The 18,516-nt window shown below is 44.5% G+C and overlaps 2 long non-coding RNA genes across 3 annotated transcripts; one reads left to right on the top strand and one right to left on the bottom strand.

Annotated features, from left to right (window-relative positions):
* Positions 1–2,433: 2,433 nt before the first annotated feature.
* Positions 2,434–13,294, bottom strand: LOC102018521. Of its 2 annotated transcripts, none has more exons than XR_264523.1 (3): positions 13,185–13,294; positions 5,304–5,565; positions 2,434–2,887 (listed from the first exon to the last, which is right to left on the bottom strand). It is a non-coding gene; the product is annotated as an uncharacterized LOC102018521 (long non-coding RNA). The 2 variants fall into 2 exon arrangements; XR_264522.1 differs by having other exon boundaries at positions 5,304–5,555.
* A 1,888-nt stretch (positions 13,295–15,182) lies between these two features.
* On the top strand, positions 15,183–18,433 carry LOC102018314. The gene is made up of 3 exons (XR_264521.1): positions 15,183–15,307; positions 16,309–16,404; positions 16,916–18,433. It is a non-coding gene; the product is annotated as an uncharacterized LOC102018314 (long non-coding RNA).
* Positions 18,434–18,516: the final 83 nt, after the last annotated feature.

Below are 18,516 nucleotides of genomic sequence, written 5' to 3'. Positions count from 1 at the left end.
CAGCTATAAAGAAAGATAAACCCGAGGCTTTCGTAGGTAAATGGATGCAACTAGAGACCATACTCATAAGTGAAATAAATCAGATCCAGATGTGTAAACATCATATTGTCTCCTTGGTGTAGGAACCTGAAAGACTAGGTAAAACTCAAAACATACAATAGATGATAGGAAAGGGAAAGAAACTACTGAAAGGAAGGAATGACTGGGATGAGGAAAAGTAGAAAAAAAGAAAGAAAGCAGGCAAAATATAAATATATATATAGGTAGATAGATAGATATGAATAGCTGCAGTGACTATATTGCTGAAGTCTGATGGTGTATTGAAATGAACAGTTAATGTTCACAGTTTTTTATGTTCTGATCCATTTTGCATGTTTGTGCCTGGTGGTCTGAGCAACTGATTTGAAGGTAGCAATATGCACTGGAATTGCAATGTTGAACTCCTACCATCTTGTCTAGTGATACTCTGTATTATCTCCAAAGTTTTATTGAAGAATTATTTTCTTATTCTCTTTAATAGCTTGAGCAATCTTTCATTCTTACATCTGGTAATCTGAGAATGTAGTTGTGGATAGGAATATGGAATGTAACAATCACTGTTGATTCATGTTATTTTGTCTTGAGACCCTGTATCACTTTGAATGTTCTTGCTTTGATTTATTTATGTTTGTGATACTGGTATGCTGCTACTGTTCTATTTTTTTGTTTGTATCTCAGTTACTACTCTCTTTAGTTTGTGTTTTTGTTTTGTTTTGTTTTGTTTTGTTGTGGTACCAGGAATTGAACTCCGGACCTTACACTTGCCAGGCAGGTGCTTGTACCGCTGAGCTATATCCGGGCCCTACTACTCTCTTTAAAATAAAAAAGGAATTCTAGAATAAATAGTACCCTAATATCATGAGTTACTGAGCTTTCTATACAAATGGGTCAAAAATTTAATTAGTCATTAGCATAATCTATTCTCTTGAGTTAATTAGAGTGGAAATAGCCAGGAAATGGAAGTGAGAGTTATTCAGTGTTTAATTAGGGTCACAGAGACATAGAACTCTCTTACTCATGCCCAAAGCACTGCTCACTCTCTAGGAATTTCCCAGGGAGGGCTAAAGATCCCAGCTCTTTCTTTATTTTATTTCTTTCAAAAATTTAAAATAACATTCTTTCATTTTGATGGTCCTTATAGAAATTTTCAATAATACTGAAAAATGAGAAAGAAACCCATAAGAAACAAAAAAATAGTCTAATGGTATTCAGCTCGTACTTTTATTTTGTGTTTTTCTCCAATTGTATCAGCATTTCTGCCTGTTGTCACATGGTCTTTCTCAATAACAATTAAGTGTCAGCTATGGATTACTTTGGCCTGCACTGTGGATGGTAGAGATAGATCTTGTGGTGAAAAGCAAAGAAACTATATCTTAAACCTAGAAACATGGACATCAATGTTATAAACCGATAAATATTTGATAAAAATTATTTCCTATGATAATTGTAATGCTACATGCCTAATAAAACCAACAGCTTGAGGAGTAGAAGTGAATTAGAAAAAATGTAGGGTTAAATTTGGAAAGGTGTTCCAAGAATGAGACAAACCCAAGAAAAAGTCAAGCCATTTATAAGGAGAAACAAAAGGGAATGGGTTGAAAGTCTGTTTTATTGTTATTTTAATTGTTTTCCTCTTTAAAATAAAGAAAGCCAAGTCAAAGCAGATATCACTACCAACAACCTCAATAGAAGCAATAACAACAAAACAAATAGGACATTCCCTATGTAACTTCAACTTTTTTCTGCTACTCAGTGGAAGTCCTTTTAGTAGTCCGGTGTGTGCTCGGTTTTGCTTTGAGTTATGCTGTGTTTCTCCTTTCAGGGACAAAAATAAATAGATGACCTGACAGGGTGTAGGGGACAATGACTCTTAGCATATCATTTTAAGATAGAATAATTCTAGTCTTAATGCAAGCCTCAAAGTGTGTCTTGAGAAACATCCCAGAAGGTTGTAAAGAGTTAACTTTGCAGTCCTGACTTAGCCCTGGAATGCTTCTCCAAAGACAAAGAACACCGGGGCCCAGATAACCACCTATGGCCCTGCCTGGGTTGTTTCATCCCTTCCCTGGCCCTAGATAAACATTGTAACTATAAAGGAAATGTACTGTTATCTAAAGGGGGACATATAGAACAGAGTACAGAAAGTATATATCATTGTGGTTGGCTTAACTGTATTGTACTATGTAAAGTTAGTCAGTCTAATGCAATAAGCAAAGAATGTGAATAGATATATTTTTAAAAAGTGCCTAAATAGTTGATTAAAATGGCAAGATGGCCAGTAAAATGCAGATCAAAACAGCCCATTTTTCCACCTATCTGATGGCAAAAAACAATCTATTAATACCCGCCCCTCCAATAGACACTCTTCAACACTGGCAGTGTAGGGGTCAGAATTCAAGGTAGCAACCAGAAAACAATCTAAATGTTTTAAGTAGAGGGAGGTTTCTTGCAGATAGGAGAGTGCTGGCAGAATCAGAGAAGGACACCTCTCCAGGAATGTCCCTGGAACATGCACAGCTTCACTAGAGTGCTGTCAGCTTGGCCACACCTGAGGCAAGAAATCAGACAGCTGCTGTGTGAACCATGTTCCAGTCCCAGATGTAAGCCAGCTGGAGGAGGATGGCCATAACTCCATTGAAGATAAACACAGATAGCAGGGGGAGCTTCCAAGAACAGCAGGGAGATGGAGTTCCTCCAATTCCCACTTAGGGGAGCAATTTGCCAATAGGATTACATGTGAAGATACAGATAACCTGTGTGCTGGTTAATCTTGATATTCAACTTGACACGATGGAACAGTGAGGGCACTAACTTCATCAAATGGGTTGATCCTCTGGTGAGTTCATAGCTAAATAGATTATTAGGAAGTGTGAGATAGTTGGAGGAAGTGGATATGGGGGCATGATCTTAGGAATTATATTTGGTCCCTGGCCACTCTTCTTGTGCTCCTTCTCTGCTCTCTGATTCAGGAATTTTATGAGTTAAGGAGCTTTCCTCCACCTTGTCCTTCTGTCATGCCATTCCTTCCTAGGAGCCAGCTGACTATGGACTGAAACCTCTGAAACTGTAAGCCAAAATAAAATTCTCCTCCTTGAAGTTGTGGATGTCAGGTATTTTGTTCAGCAATGAAAAGCTGATAGGGGGCTGGGGATTTAGCTCAGCGGCAAAAGCGACTGCCTGGCAAGCGCAAGGTTGTGAGTTCGGTTCCCGGTACCGGAGAAAAAACCAAAAAAAAAAAAAAGAAAAGCTGATAAATGCAACCTGTGACCAGAAACCTACTTCCTGATGAGCACTGGGCAGCACAGGGGAAATTACTTTTCAGTATTGTTTATAATAGTGGAAATTTTGGAAACAAACTGCATTTCAGTCCAGGAATGAACAAATACAGTCATGTGTGGCTTAAAGATGGGATATGTTCTGCGAGATGCATCATTCGATAGTTTAGTCATTGTGCAGACACTGTGCAGGGCTAGAGTTGGCTAAGGTGTTGGTAGGTCAAGTAAACTTATGGGGCCACTGCTCTATTTGTGGTCCAACACAACTATGCCATGAGGTAGTGCATGACTATGAATGGTTTATTTACATAACGGAATTTACAAAGCAGTTAAAAGAAATGAACTAGATCTGTGTATATCAACATGGGACAATAGCAAAGATATAGTAATTAAAGGAAAATATAATAAATAATGCATGCTACAGAACATCAATAATGTATAATTTTAAAAGTACCCAAAGCTAACTTGTTTTTTGATACACTTACTTTTAGACCCATGCATTTATAATGATTATTTGAAGTCATGTTTTAGTCCTAATTTAATTCAGGGTTTACACTGCAGCTAGAGGAAGGACTGGCAAATGACCGTGAAATTCTACCTTTTATTTCTAATATCTTATTTCTTCTTTTCTGTTCCCCTAGGGTCTGGGACAATAGCAAAGAAATGCTTTTATGTATATCTCTGCGGTGGGTAAACAAGTGTCTAAGACAGCATTTTCTGTTTTGGTTGAGTTTGAAATGTTTCCTAATTAAAAAGAAAATTAGAAAGTGTAGTCAGCTGAATCAGATCAATATAATAAAAAACTGAAAGTAACTGAATTTGCTTGTGAAATATGAGTATTATTTTGCTTTCATTGGATTTTATATTTTTCATATACACATATATCACATTTATACTCAGTGATCATTTATATCAGCTAAAGACCAGCAGGAACACATATGCATTGACAAACTTAGATTTCTTATTGCTGCAGTGGGTAACAGCCCCTGGTGGGTGGTTTGGTGGGTTTGAGGACTGGATTGTTCCACAGGGGATCCTGGCAGGAGTCCACCAGATTTGGTAAATGAGGAGTCGTTGGAGAGACTTTAAAGGGACCTAATCTTTAGAACATTTGTTTCTATTTCTGGGGGGCTATATTTCTGCATCCTTTATTCAATTCTCCTGAAAATTGTTTATTTTAGTATTGGTATGGTATGTTTGTATACATAATGGTTATGATCACTGGGGGAATTTGGTACATGTATATACCATACCTCGATCATTTTTATTCCTTTACTCCCCGCTTCCCTCCCTGCCCTGATCCCCTTCCACATCTCCAAACAGTCTGTCTTTCTGTTTCCTATCATCTATCTTTTTGCTTTACTCTTTTATTTATTTCTGAGAAATTCATTTTGCTTCCAACTCTGATATGAAAAAGAGTTTCTGTGTGAAGTTCCTTTAGGGGGTTTGTATGAGGCCTTATCTTGGAAGACAGGAGAGGACTGTTGAGGGCTGGGTAGTGGGTGATAATGAGCTCAGCTCCAGGGCCTCAAGGATGACCTTTGAGCCCACCACACTCACCCGTCTCTGGTCTCCCTGGAGTTAGGGACTGTGCCAGATGATCTCTATCTAATGGAGTCATACTTAACCTTCCCCCTTCCTTACACCTGGAAAATGATCCCTTTTTATTTATTTTTTAACAACGTGCTCACTTGGGTATTTTAAACATAGCAATTAGATATATGAGCTTTTCTTAGAGTGCTATTTTGCAATTTTCTGTTTCACAAGAAGAAGAGTTGGATATGAAAGGATGCTTCATTGCTTCTCACTTTGGCTCACTTTTGGGAAAGGCCGGGCTTTCAGGGAAGCCAGTCTTCTGGAATGGGGGTGGGGCAGAAAGCTGAGAAGTGGGCACTGGCTCAGGAAGCAGGGAAAGTGGGCCAGGGACTGGGGTCCGGAGGGACTGCCCAGCCTATGGGGCCAAAGCAGGATGGGACTTGCACCCTTTACCTGTCTGCCCCCAGGGTCCGTGACAAAGGAGGCCGGCACAGTTTGGGGCAGGGACTGGTTTGCTGTTGCTGTTCTAGTCTTTGGAGAAGGTAGCCGACCAGACAGGCTCTATGCAGGATTCCGGGGTGCGACCCCACTGAATGCACACACTCGGGAGACCACTCCTTCTCCGTGGAGAGACACTGTGAGATCTCTTGGAGGCTTGCTCCTTAATCCATGGAGTATCCACATGAAGCAAATTTTTCTCTTTATCTGCAAAGGACTCAAAAAACCCAAGAGAGTAAGCAGTTGGTGACAAGTGGGCCACCAGTCTGAAACACAAGGTGGCATGACTTGTGTCTAGATGTCCCCCCAAAGCCTCATGTGGTCGTAGGTGGGGCTTTGCAGAGGTGGCTGGATCTAGAGTGTGTGATTTATTCCTGGTGCAGTGTTAGACCCAGGGGCACTAGGATTAAGGGTGCAATCTACCCCAAGTACCCTGGTTAAAAAGAGACAGAAAAACGCTGCTAAGACCATTTATTGTTTTGCTTTCTTCTGTCCATCATGGATTGTTCTTTGTCACACCACCTCACCCTATGGCCAGGTGTGTACAGACTGAAACCTCTGCAAACTGTGAGCTAGATAAACCTCTCCTCCTTTAACCTTGGGGAAAAATGAGTATTTTGTCTCAGCAATAAGAGAAAAGTAACTAAGACATGGCTTCCCACCACTGTCCCAACTCTGTGGCTCAGGCTGCCTCACTGCTGCCCGCGGAGAATTGTCCTTGCCGAACCCCTGGGGCCGGCGTCAGAGGCCTGCACTGCAGGAGGAGCAGCTGCACATCTGTCCTCAGTGGGGCCTGCAGGCTCCACACCGCACTCTGTCTCTGCACCAGGAGCTGCTCCAGGTGGCTTTCCTACCTCATCAGCCCAGGGCGGGCTGTACTTGCTGTATCTTTTATTGTTTACATTCTGATGCCTTGATACCTTGACCCTGCTGGCCTTAGAGGGGCAATTGTTCCCAGAGCTGGCCAATTTGTGGACAATAAACAAATCACCTCTGAAAGCATGCTTTTCAAATACAAACCCACCAGTCCAGAGCTCACACCAGCTCACCCCCCTCACTAGACTGTCATACTCCAGGCCACATTCCTGGCCCTTATTGCTCCAGCCCAGGCACCAGGCAGCCATATGGAGCCCCTGCTCTGTACAGCCTAGTGAAATCAGGATTCTGCTCACCAGCCCTAGCCCTGCTTGCCCTACCTCACCTGTCCTTCCCTGCAGACCCCCACACAGGCTCTTGACTTCATTTTCCTCCAATGTCCACTGCCTTCTGACTGCAGCGGTGGCTGGATCTAGAGTGTGTGATTTATTCCTGGTGCAGTGTTAGACCCACAGGCACTAGGATTAAGGGTGCTTCCTGTGTCACCCTGCATGGCTTGGCCTGTCGCTTTGTCTTGGAACCTGGGAGTCCCAAGCCTATCCTCTTCTTACTGTCGGCCTCAGTACACCTCCGGTTTTCTACAAGTGCACTACATTTTGGAACAGTCCTGGCCCAGACTTCAAATTCCAGGCATGCTTCTTCAGAGGGGCTCAGTCTGACATATCTGCCCTCCTCAAATGCCAGTTCATTGTTTTAGGCCTCAAATATTTCAGCAGAGAGGGAAGCTGTTGCTGTTCTTGTTGTTCTTTCCATGTCTCCACAACCCAAGAGATAAACATCAGCCTGGCTTGGATAAAGAATTATTTATTCTTCTTGGAAAAGCAGGGAGGGAGGTGGTCAGTCTTGCCTCAGTGTGCCTGCCCCTGGGGAGTTGTTATCATGATGCTGGCCTCTGAGAAGATTTCTTGAATGGTGGCAGCTTCTAGCTCACTCTGTCCTGTGGAACATGAACCACTTCAGAATAGCAGCAAGGCAGCCAGCTGCGCTGAGACCTCAGAGCTCACTGGCCTGGAAGCTCCAGCATGCAGGGACACAGACCTCCAGTTCCTCTGTGGTTCAAAACTCACTGCCACTCAAGCCCTCAGCACGAGGCTTTTTCTTGGTGTGCTCCAGTTTCAAAAGACAAGATTTCAGCAGATAAAGTTGAAATATGAGTCAGCCAGTGTTGTCACCTCCATCATTGGACATGACTAAAGTCAACAGCAAGCATGAACTTGGATGAACTGGCAGGAAAAGAACCCAAGTGAAGTTTCCCCTCATCTATCACATTTATTATTCTTTGTTAGCATGGTCAGCACATTTTGGGGTTTAATTTTCCACACACTCCCCTCAACGACTCCAAAATTCAAGCACAGCAAACTTGCACAATACTTTAAAGGACTTGATGACTTAAGAACAACTTCAAAAGACAATAAGCCAAGTGAAGATAAATTGACCCTGATTTCTTTGCTTGCTCCTGTGATACAGATGAAGAGAGGAAGGATGCGTTTTATGAGCCTTGCAAAATAATCTTGTGTCATTTTAATTAACTAGAGCATGTAGCAAAAGCTTTGGCACGGAGTGGGGCTTTTCCACTCCTGGTGTCCCTGGGAGCTCTGTAAGAACAGCTGTGGGGCTGTTCTCTCAGGACAGTGAATCCCTGTGACTGTTACACAAGCCCTTTCTAAAAATGCAAGGAACTAATGATGTCCTATAGAACTTCAACTCAAAAACATGGTAATATACCACACCCCAGGCTTTTTGACCTTGGAGAAAAGGAATCTTGTCACAGTGGTATCCAAGGGCAACTAGCACATCTGCAGGTAACAACTCTACAGGAAGACCCTCTGCATCGCCTTGGTTGGGTCTCCAGGCAGAGACAAACGGAAGGAAGTTGCCTCTTGGCCTCCTCCTGTGCTCACTCCCCTCAGCCTCCTTCCAAGTCTCCTTACAAGGAATGGCTGGTTTCTTATCCAGCATGCTTTATACCCTTCTTTTTAGGAGAGTTATAAGTTTACTCTGAGTGTTAGTATTGTAAATTATAAAATGAAACTTCCCACCTTCTATGACAGATAGGTGACCAGCTCTAGCCAATGCCATGTGCAGATACCAGGGAGAAGACTTCCATACTTTTCCTTTTCCCTTGATTTGTTTTTGTTTTTGATTTGGGGATGCAGCTGTGACAGAGGGCAGCACAGCAGGCATTTGAGATGAGAGGAGCACATGAGGACACAGGCCTGGCTAAAGCTAAGGGAACCTTGAGAATGAGGGCCATGCCCAAGAACAAGGGAAATCTGAGAAGCATAGGCTGTGTCTGAGGATGACGAAGTATAGAGCCAGGAATAGGCTGAGCCTTTCAGTCACGATGGAATCACTCGACCTCACTCAGAAGCCTCTTTCAATTCGTATTTTGTAAGTAAAATTGAGGCCTAATTCATTCCAGTCCACTTTCAGGGAGTATCCCAGCCTGCACTACCAGCCCCTCCTACCAGGTGCACGCGTACATGCACATGCGCACACATACAGGCTCCTGGATATCAACTCCACTAATGCTCAGTTAATTTTCTCTTCCCTTCATCTCCAGCAATGTCCCATTTCCTTGGCTGGTGACCTATTCTTAAGAAATGTCAGTGGGGAAACTTCTAGTGTCTCTCAAATAAGACGAGCCTGGCCCCCACTCACTGCTTCCCCATGGTATCCTGTCCCTCAGGGTGCTTGGCCTCCCTCCAGTGCTTCTGCAGCTGCCCCATGCATATCTTTCCAGACTCAGTGCTGACAAGATTTCTTTTGAAAAATGCCTCTGAACCTTCCTGACTCTCTGACAAGTATTTGCTAAAAGACTGAGGATATAAGCAAATACTCTTCACACTTGCCAGAATGGGCCTGTTGAAACCCTGCGAGGTGTTCCCTTACATAGTAAGATACCTAAATTCGACTTAAGAGGACAGCAGAAAATGCAAATGTCTTTAGCCAAATGTATGCTGGGTTAGCAGGAAAATTGCTACATCAGTCTACAGAATTGGGCAGTAAAAGATAACTGAAATGTGATTCTCTCTAACTATTTATTGTTCATTTTTTCTCTCTAATTGTTTATTCCCTCACTAATGAGGCAATCTGAACATACTTTTGCATTCTGCAAGATTGGACAACAGCTTACGGGCCTAAACAAGCTCTTATGTGCTGCCTCCTGACTTTGTCTGCAGCAAAAACTTTGGGATAAAGTATTACCCCCGTGCTGTGGAGACACATTCAGGGTAAAGGCTGTGGACTAAGAGGGAGGATGCTGAGTGACCGCCAGCTCAGTGCCTTTGTGTCTCATTGTTTTCTGTCTCACGGGCAGCCTGAGTCCATATAATGTCTTCAGAATGTTCTGTGAGAAACAGGAAAATTTACAGAGCACCCTCTGATGTGGGCTGTGAGAAGGATTTCTTGCTCTCACGTAGTGTTTACTCTGTTTTCTGTTGCTGTAACTGAGGATCACAGGCTGGGTACTTTATCAAGAGAGAGGTTACTTGGCTTGAGGTTCTGGAGGCTGGGTAGTCCAAGGACATGGCACCAGCAGCCTTGCTGCACTGTAACTCACAGAGGATGCCTCACTATGAGATGGAGCAGCATGCAGGTCAGGTCTCCCTTCCTCTTCTCGTCAAGTCACTCTGCTGTCACTGGAGTCCCACCTTTGGGACCTCATCAAATCCTAATGTGTCTCCAAATCCCATCTCCAAACAGCATCAACACCGGACTTTGGAGGCTAAGTTCCCTATATGCAAACTTTGGGAAGATGCATTTAAATCACAGCATGCGGGGTTTCTGTAGTGGGCTTCTAAATAAAAGTTCATCCAAAGAAAACATTCAGTTGTTGGGCTGGGGATTTAGCTCAGCGGCAAAGCGCCTGCCTGGCAAGCGCAAGGTTGTGAGTTCAGTTCCCGGTACCGGAGAAAAACCAAAAAAAAAAAAAAAAAGAAAACATTCAGTTGCTTTTAGCACTTGAAAAATGCCTGAATGAGATTATTTCTAAGGATCTTTGAGAACCTAATAGGGAGGCCAGAAGCCCAGGGCCATTGCAGAGCCTGCTGTCATTTGTAGTCTGCTGCAAATACGTAGAAGAAACTGGAGTCTGAAGACCCCCGGCTTCACAGGGGACGTGCTCACCGGTGCCATGCTCAGAGTGAGGACACGCAGGTGAGTGGGTGTCTGCATATCTGGCTGCTCATGGCAGTTCACTTGGCACCTTGCTGATGACATGGTCCAGACTTTCATAGACTTGGGCAAAGGGAAGGCTTGGAGCAAGCGCTGTGCCACAGAGGAACAGGGAAAGGTTTTAGACACCATGTTAAAAGGCTATGGATGTAGCCTGGTCTTTATCTTACCCACTGTCCAGGTGCAGAGGTCTAGGGGCTGGGATGCCCTACTCCCCTTCTTGGGGCTCGGGAGCCTTGCAGAAGAGTGGCCTTGTCCAAGTGCTCAGCACCAGCTTCTCTGGCGTGACCACTTCCTGTGGGACCCTCCTGCCACTCCTCCCTGTGTCTCCATACCTCACTCCTCACATACCTCAGAGTATCACAGCCCACCGTCTAGAGGTACAGGGGCCCAGGGACAAGACTCTGATGGGAATTCTGCTCGATGCCTCCTGTGCAACTTCATTCAATTCAAACCACACCACAGTTAGATGAAACTGACTAACTGACCTCAGTGTACCTGGAAAATTCACTGAAGTGCCTGGCCCTACGGCAGCCCTGGTGTGGCTTCCTTTGTGTTCCCAGTAGCAACACAGCAATGAGTGGGTGTCCGGGGCCTCACAGGTGGTATGCATCTCTCTTGGAAGTACCTGCAGCTTCTCCTCAGTGCTACTAGAAACCCAGACCAGACCTTGAAGGAAGTAAGAGGCAGAAGAAAGAGACCTTTGTGATCCACTGCCTCCTGCCTTGTTCATGAGCGATGTGGAGTGTCAGGGAAGGAGTCCAAATATGAGCTCCCCATCACCCCTGCAAAGCGGATTCTCCTGATGAGAACAGTCAGGGGCCTGCACAAGGGCATCACTGGTTCCTGCCAGAGGTTAGTGGCTGCCATGGCATCCAGCGGCTGTCCAGGCCCTCTGAGCCTGAAGATGACAGCCGGGGGTCCAGAGGCTTAGCATTGCCCTCTGCCTCTTACCTTCCTGGAGTCTGGTCTTCACACTAAGGATTCGGTTCACTCGCTCCACTTGCCTTCCCTTCCCTTCCCTTCCCTTCCCTTCCCTGCCCTTCCCTGCCCTGCCCTGCCCTGCCCTGCCCTGCCCTCCCCTCCCCTCCCCTCCTCTTCCTTCCTTCTTCCTTCTTTCCTCTTTTTGCTCTGTATCCAGGCAATTGCTTCCAGCACCCTGAGGCCACAGTGTTCTCAGGCTGGACAAAGCTCCTGAGGTGATTTAGAGCCACCATCTGTGGCTGCCTAGGGACCCTACACTGACTCTCAGCCCTGGGCCTGTGATCTGCACTCACTGCATCCTAGATGGGGTCATCTGGGGAGCAGCCATGACTCAGTCATGGTCTGTTAGGCTGGGACATTCAATATCAAGGGCATGCTGCTTTTTCATGAAAAATTACTCCAAAGCCCTTGCCTTATCTAAATGAAGAAATGGCTATTCCAAATGATGGAATAAAGAGGGAAGAGCCAACAACCTGACCTGAGCCCTGCTTGGCCGGGTCTTTACCAGGTGGTGGCCTCTTCCTCACTTTCTAGGGGCCATTGAATCTCACCATTTCGTACTTTAAGCCTTTTTCTGGCTTCCATTGTTGGATTTTTCTAAGTCTGCATTGTCATACAAACCTTTCCAAGCTTTCTCTTGCTCTTTGGTTTAACGTCAGCTTGCTGTTAGTAAGAAAATCCTCATGACTGTAACTTGTGGAGTCTAGACTTCCTGCACAATCAGAAAATATCCTTTTCTCTCCGTGTTCCTAGAAGGCCTTCTGTGGGAAGATTGCTTCCCCTGCCCCTTGGTGGCAACAATGGCGGGCCTTTCCTCCTCTTGAGATTCTTTTGAACCCAGAAGTATTCTGAGTTGGAAGTATTCTGGTTATTTTCAAGTCACCAAGTCTCAGAACATAGCCTCAATTTGTAATTCATATGTCCTAAAATGTATCTGAATCAAAGGGGAGACTTTGCCTTTCTCTTCTCAAGGTCCTGGGTGGATGACTGGCCTGTCGGGGGGTCTCTCCCTGCCTGGGCCTTTTCTGAACACTAGTTGGGGCTGGGACACCCGGTCTGGGGGTAACTCCAGCTGCCTGCAACTCCAGCTTCTCTTGGTTAGACAGAGCTCAGCTGTCTTTAATGTCAACACTGCCTGCCCCAGACCCACATCTGTCCAAGGGCGTCAGCATTCTGAGCTGCAGCAGGTTCTAAGAATTCTTTCTGCCCAGTACAAGGAGTCTCTGATTCCCTTCCCACCCTCACAGCTAGTGCCCCAGTTGAAGCTCCTGTTTCTGTGGTAAGTGGGCAGGCCAGCTCTCCGTGGGCTCCTGTGAAGCCCCCTCGACTTGAGGTCAAAGGACAACACCCTCCCCGCTGCAAAGGGCTGGGAGACACCACCCAAACTATCCCCCCACAGATGGACTTCCATGTGCAGCCAAGACACCCTCCACAGGCCCTCAGATGGTCAAGCTGATTTCTAACAGATTGCTTGGTACAGTTTGTATAAGACCCAGAGCCAGGTTTGAAATGCAAGCCTTACTTTCCAGGCCGTGGCTTCATCTTAACATCTTTTCATCTCTGGAAAGGAATTATTTTGATCAAAAGCCAGTGGATTTATAATTCTCTTTAATAAGCAAAACAGGAATGTGGAGGAGCATAGGACAGCCCCCCCTCCTGCCAATCAAAGGTCCCCAAAGTGATTCCACTGTCCTAATTAAAACATCCTCTGTTTCATGGTGCTTTCTGGTGACTTGCAGAACATATACTTTTAAAGGATAGGTTAACGTTTAGACTTAGATGAAAAATACAGAAAATTACCTGTATACAGGTAGCCCCAAGCCCTCTTCATGTGTGATGCATCTTGCAAGCTGAGAGGAAGTCTAAATGCAGGCTCCCTGCCTCTCCCTTACCCCCCAGGGGTTTGTCCTCTGTACGTGTGGTTTTCATCCAGAGCAAAGAATTCTGCAAACTCACGTCTCAGGCCTGTCCCTAATAATAGACTCGCTCCCCGCCCCCACACAGGCGGCTCTTGTGGCAGGGTCCAAGGAACGCTCCATCATGATGCAATTTGCCTGTCAGGCCTTGTCCTGCAGCAGCTGCAGCTGATTAGGGCTCCGCTGTGGGCTGTGTTTTATTTATGACCCATCTCCTCCCTCCAAATCCATCAGGGCACACTCAGAGAAGTAAAATTAGAGGCCCGGTCGGGGCTGGAGCTTGGGAAATGCACTTTGCCCTCCTTCGTTTTGAGACAGCCGTGGCCACAGAGGCCACTGAGGGGCCAGCTGGAGGGAGCCCGCTGTGGCTCCTCTGTGTCATGCTCTGCGCCAGTGCTTAGACTCAAAATGTCTGCATTTCCTTTCTCAGTTTCCATACTCACCTTCCAACCATGTCTATTTCTGTGAGGGGACGTTTGTTGGTAAAAGCTCCCCCGTCAGACACAGACTAGTGACACACCTTCAATCACGGCCCATATTTCTGCGTTTTCCTCTGACTGATGAGTGCCATCCTCAGCCATCGTGACCCCTCCCACACAGTCCTTCTGGCCTGCTGTCTGGGGTGGGGGTCCGCGCTGAAGCTTGGTCACCTCTCAATGGTCAAGACCGGAGCGGGGGCCCCCTCTCAGCCTCTCTGATTGCTTCTTAGACAAGCTGTCAGGGTGACTTCCTAACAGGACATTTCTATAAGATAAAACCATGTACTCTATCCCTCTATGGAGATCCATATTTATTTTGAAGGGCTTTTGGCTCCCAGTTAAAACAGAGAGAGTCACTTGGTCAAGGGCCTTGTGGAAAAGTCTTATTAGCTGGAGTATTCCTCTGTTCCCTGTGACATCTGAGACAGCGATTTTAATTAGGGCTTCCTCTCAAACACTCGGAGACCTTGTTCGCATTCAGGAGGCTGGGGGCTTGCACATTCAAGGGACAGAGAAAGAGACCCAGGCATCTCAGTAGCAAGAGAGAGAGAGACAGAGACAGAGACAGAGACAGAGACAGAGACAGAGAGACAGAGACAGAGACAGAGAGATTAAGAAAACACGAGAGCACTCAGATGCCAGAAGAGAAGATGAACCGGTATGCTCTGGCTTTGTGAGCTCCATCTGTGCCCCAAGTGTGAATTTGTGCAGAAGAGCACATGCCACAACAGGAGGTGTTGTGTGCTTACTTCTTGTTTTTATGGAAGTGTGTAAAATTAGCTGTTCTAACAAGAATTCACCAAGCATTTCCTGCAGGTCACTCCAGGGAAAGAGGACTCTGCAGTCCTCCAGGCCCAGCCTTCTGCTAGGTATCCCACAAAGAGGAACATTTCTAATCTCGCCATCTAGGAAAATCAAAGGGCCAGGTGCTGGCGCCTCCCAGTGACTCTCTTTGAAGTCAGTGGCTGCAGAAGTGCCCTAGGTTGCTTTCTCCGAATGGACAGATGCATCCAACCTCGATGTAACATCTGTGCCCGACAGCTGGTCTGTCTGTCTCTCTGTCTGTCTCTCCTTCTCTCCCAGCCCCATATTTCTCGTAACAGCTATTGCGAGCATGTAATTCCTAGGACACAGACAGTGTTCAGGAAGGGTACAGAGGGTGAGGTGGGAGCCAGCTTCCTCGCAGGTTTGTGTGGGCATGGTGGGCACAGTTAGTGCCTGCCCAGAAGCTGGCAACTTGCTTTGCAGACCCACTGTTTGTGCTGATTTTCCTGCCTCTGTCAGCTTGACCAAGCTCTCTGAACCCTCACAGATGGTTGGCCTCCCTGAGGTCAGTCCCTGGATTGGGTCACTGCAGACATGAATGTCCGTCTTCACAGAGCACAGTCTGACTGTGGAATTTCCCAGTAAGTCAGTCTCTGTATCAGAAGCAACGGTCGCTAGGCTGAGCCCATGCAGACAAGAGGGGTTGGAAAAGGAAAGGAGCGGAATCCAGAACTGGAATCTTTTGGCTGCATTCTCCTTGGAGGTAAGAAGTGGTTCTATTGGGTGAAATTCTGGTCTTATGGTGAAAGTTTGAAAAGCAAGTCTAGGGATACAGCTCAGTGGCCCAGTGCCTGCCTGGCAAGCATGAGGTAGTGAGTTCAATTCCCAGTACTAAAAGAAAAAAAAAAAAGAAAAGCACTGGATTAGATAACTTGCAGAACTTTGACCCCATCTTCTGAATCCAGGAAAAACACAAATTCTCCACCAACTCACTTTCTGGTGCCACTCTCTAGATTGTCCCTTGCTTCAGGTAAACCAGGCAAACTAGGTATGCCAGGGGAGCCAGGCATGACAGGGGTACCAGGGGTTCCGAGTTTAAGAGACACACACAGCACTCTCCACAGGTGCAGAGAGTGATGCAGTATTTGCTTTGTTTTCTTTTCCTTTGAAATAAAAATTTTGTTCTCTTCCTTTCACAACCAGAATATTTCAAAAAGAAATACTTCTAGAGTAAAAATAGATATAAAAAAGGAAAAAAAAAACTACTCATAACTTCCTACTGAAGAATAATCACTTTATATACTTTAATGTAGGCCACATAATGTTTTCTTGGTTTTATATATAAATACGTGTATGTATGCAGATATATGGTCCAGAAAACTGGGATTATGCAATCAGGAGCTTACTATGGATGCATCACAGCTTCTTCAACAGATCTATGGAACTATTAAATTATTCTTCCCTTATTCATGTATTCTTTTACTGATACATGTTCAGTTGATTACTACTAATATAAAATATCTTTGCCAAGGTAAGAAGGAGAAGATGATAGCTCATTGCTTTAATTTACATGTTTGTATGTGAATCATACTTTCATATCTTTTTTCCTTTCCATTAATTTCTGCATATTAGACTTTCAGGTTTAATGTATAAATCCTTTATCCTAGTGAGTGAAAAATATGGCTTTTGTTATGTCATTTGCCTCTCTCATGGGCTAAGGTGTTCAATCTACACACTCTTTTTGCTTATTTGTTTTGTTGTAAGTGGAAAGAGAGAGGCCAGATTCATCCTTTAATCTCCTGGTGAGCACCTTGAAGCCCTGTGGAGAGGACCTTCCTCATTTTGAGACAGTATTACAAGGTAAGTTACAGTTTCTTTCATTACTTTTACTTTTCAAAAAAATTACATCTTTCATCCATCTGCAATTTTACTTATTTGTGTGCTATCAAGACTTCATTTTTTTCCAATTAGTTAGCAAGTTTTCTTAAATATGCCTTATTTATTTATTTATTTATTTATTTATTTATTTATTTATTTATTCTGGGAATTGAACTCATGACCCCACGCCTGCCAGGCAGGTGCTAAGCAGCTGAGCCATATTCCCGGCATTACTCCTTTTATAAATAAAAAGTTGAAATGCTTCCTTTCTCTTATATTCAATTCTCATTTCTTTTCCAGGATCTGTTTCTGGAGTTTATGTTTTATTTTATTTGTCTATCTATTCATCCCTAGGCCATGATCATGGTTTTAAATTATTGTAATTTTCACATATGATTCCCTTTCTTGTATGTTGCATGATCTCTTCTTTCATTACCTTCATAAGATTAACTGGTTATTCTCAAACATTTTTTTCTCCCAAATGAAATGGAAGATGATGGAAGACAGTGTGGACAGTTCCCAGCAAGCTCCTCCTGTGCACCCTGAGGATGACCGTGGGACATCTCCTATGTGTTGTCATCCTGCAGTGCTATCACTGTGCCAACCACGAATGTGAGCAGCAGGTTCTCCCTGTTGTTTTTGGTGTGCGCTTCCCTTCTTCTCCAGGAAAAGTGAAATAACACGAAGGAAGAAACAGCAGATTGTGCCTGAAGTCAGCCAGTAAGCCCCAGCCTGTGAGCATGCTCAGCAGTCACAGCTTGGTAGCAGGCAGCCCATGGGGCATTCCTGTGCACACAGAGTGGGTAGTGCTAGGTGACAGACATCCCCAGGATGCTATCGGCAGACAGACACAACCCACGGGTGCATAGGGCAGCCCCCTCCCACATACATGCACTGGGGAGTTGCCAGGATTCCTTCTGGGTCTGGAGCACAAGCGTTGGAGTTCTTTGGGCCAGGACCCAATTTCAACATAACAGACTCTAGAAGCTCTGAAAGAGATGAAGACAGGGGAAGCCCTGATGTGGAGGTGGGCACCTGGTCTTTCCAGAGCAGGGGGCCACACTTCCTCTGTGTGCTGCAGTGTGATGTCTATTTCCTGAGAGTCAAAATAAGATTAGCAAAGACAATAAATTTCTTATATCAAAAAAATTAGCACCAAGAGCAGAGAAAAAATAAGCGGAAGCGCTGCTTCCTGGGCTAGTGACCCTGACAAGCACATGGGGTCCTGCACTCGGAAGGGCCACACTGGGTTCAGTATTTGCTGTCACCATCTTGAAATTCTCAATAATTTTGAACAAAGAGGCTGCTCTTTCATTTTGCACTGGGTCCACAAATTATGTAGCTGACTCTAATAAGGTGTATAGAAAAATGTAGAACCTTTTATTCTACTCAATTGATTGGAGCCTTCTCAAATTCAGCTTCTTCTCCTTGTTTATCAAGTGGCCACAAAAGTGCTGAAGTCTTTTTATAATAATAACCCCTTATCTGCATTTCCACTTTCTGAAGTTTCAGTTGCCCATAGACTGCTGGAATATTCCAGAAATAGGCAATTTATGTTTTAAACTTCATGCCTTCCTTAGTGGCATGAGGATATCTTATGGTACACCATATCATCCCACTTGGGACATGAATTTTTCCTTTGTCCAGGGTATCCATAATGTATATACTACCCTCCTGTTAGTAGCCTAGTAGTCATTTCAGTTATCAGATTGAAAACCATGCTTGTGCTTAAGTAAACTTTTACTTAATTAAACCCCCAAAGCACAAGAGTAGTGATTTTGACAATTCAAATATGCCAAAGAGAAGCTATAAAGTGCTTCCTTTAAGTGAGAAGAAAGGAGAGTGAGAGTGAGAGAGCAAAAGAAAACATATTCATGTAACTTTTGTTTTAGTATAAACAGACTATTCATATCTGTAGTTTCCACATCCTCAGATTCAACCAAACATGGATGAGAAATGTATTTTTTTAAAGTGCATCTATTGTGAACATGTACATAATTTTTCTTGTCATTATTCCCTAACAATACAGCATAGTAATTATTTACATATCATTTATGGTATTTGTGTATTATATGCAATCTACATATTATTTAA

The sequence above is a fragment of the Chinchilla lanigera genome, unplaced genomic scaffold (genome assembly GCF_000276665.1).
Source record: "Chinchilla lanigera isolate Chin_1 unplaced genomic scaffold, ChiLan1.0 scaffold00114, whole genome shotgun sequence".
Taxonomy (NCBI): domain Eukaryota; kingdom Metazoa; phylum Chordata; class Mammalia; order Rodentia; family Chinchillidae; genus Chinchilla; species Chinchilla lanigera.
Note: the sequence above shows the minus strand (reverse complement) of the source record. Positions and strands in the feature narration are given on the sequence as shown.